Genomic DNA, 1,526 nt, shown 5'->3' on the forward strand with positions numbered 1-1,526 from the left:
CAGAGAGGGGCATGAGGTTTATCCCTGAACCAAGGTCACACAATGCTCTGAATGTCATGGTGCCTATGGTACAAGGTATTAGGAACTTTCCAGGATCCTGTTTCTTCTGAGGCAATCTCAGTTGATCCAGATCACTCAGTTCACTGGTGAACAGGGGAGGTTCATCTTCCCAAGTCTCAATACCAAATAATTTGGCATTCAGCTTCATGATTGCACCAAGAAACTTGGCAGTTTGCTCTTCAGTGACATCCTCATTCTCTTCAGAAGAGGAATACTCATCAGAGCTCATGAAGGGCATAAGGAGGTTCAATGGAATCTCTATGGTCTCTAGATGAGCCTCAGATTCCTTTGGTTCCTCAGAGGGAAGCTCCTTATGGATCACTGGACATCCCAGGAGGTCTTCCTCTTGGGGATTCACGTCCTCCACTCCCCTTGTAGGTTCGGCCATTTTGCTTATGTCAATGGCCTTGCACTCTCCTTTTGGGTTCTCTTCTGTATTGCTTGGGAGAGTACTGGGAGGGATTTCAGTGATCCTTTTACTCAGCTGGCCCACTTGTGCTTCCAGATTTCTAATGGAAGACCTTGTTTCATTCATGAAACTTATAATGGCCTTAGATAGATCAGAGACTAAGTTTGCTAAATTAGAAGAATTTTGTTCAGAGTTCTCTGTCTGTTGCTGAGTGGATGATGGAAAAGGTTTATTATTGTTAAACCTGTTTCTTCCACCATTATTAAAGCCTTGTTGAGGCTTTTGATCCTTCCATGAGAAATTTGGATGATTTCTCCATGATGAGTTATAGGTGTTCCCATAAGGTTCACCTAAGTAATTTACCTCTGCTATTGCAGGGTTCTCAGGATCATAGGCTTCTTCTTCAGAAGGTGCCTCTTGAGTACTGTTGGATGCAGTTTGCATTCCATTCAGACTCTGAGAAATCATATTGACTTGTTGAGTCAATATTTTATTCTGAGCCAATATGGCATTCAGAGTATCAATCTCAAGAACTCCCTTCTTCATAGGCGTCCCATTACTCACAGGATTCCTTTCAGAAGTGTACATGAACTGGTTATTAGCAACCATGTCAATGAGTTCTTGAGCTTCTGCAGGCGTTTTCTTTAGGTGAATGGATCCACCTGCAGAGGTGTCCAATGACATCTTTGATAAGTCAGACAGACCATCATAGAATATGTTCAGGATGGTCCATTCTGAAAGCATGTCAGAGGGACACTTTTTGGTCAGTCCTTTGTATCTCTCCCAAGCTTCATAGAGGGATTCACCATCCTTCTGTTTGAAGGTTTGAACATCCACTCTAAGCTTACTAAGCTTTTGAGGAGGAAAGAACTTGGCTAAGAAAGCCTTGACCAGCTTATCCCAAGAGTCCAGGCTGTCTTTAGGTTGAGAATCCAACCATATTCTAGCTCTGTCTCTTACAGCAAAAGGGAAAAGCATGAGCCTGTAGACTTCAGGATCTACTCCATTAGTCTTAACAGTATCACATATCTGCAAGAATTCAGTTAAGAACTGAAAG

At 42.6% G+C, this 1,526-nt stretch overlaps 1 non-coding gene across 1 annotated transcript; it reads left to right on the plus strand.

Annotated features, from left to right (window-relative positions):
• Positions 1 to 1,207: 1,207 nt before the first annotated feature.
• LOC148578658 (small nucleolar RNA R71) lies at positions 1,208 to 1,315 on the plus strand. Its single transcript, XR_015903898.1, has one exon. It is a non-coding gene; the product is annotated as a small nucleolar RNA R71 (small nucleolar RNA).
• The last annotated feature ends 211 nt before the right edge of the window (positions 1,316 to 1,526 follow it).

This window comes from Arachis ipaensis, chromosome B1 (genome assembly GCF_059453495.1).
Source record: "Arachis ipaensis isolate K30076 ecotype BB chromosome B1, ASM5945349v1, whole genome shotgun sequence".
Taxonomy (NCBI): Eukaryota; Viridiplantae; Streptophyta; class Magnoliopsida; order Fabales; family Fabaceae; genus Arachis; species Arachis ipaensis.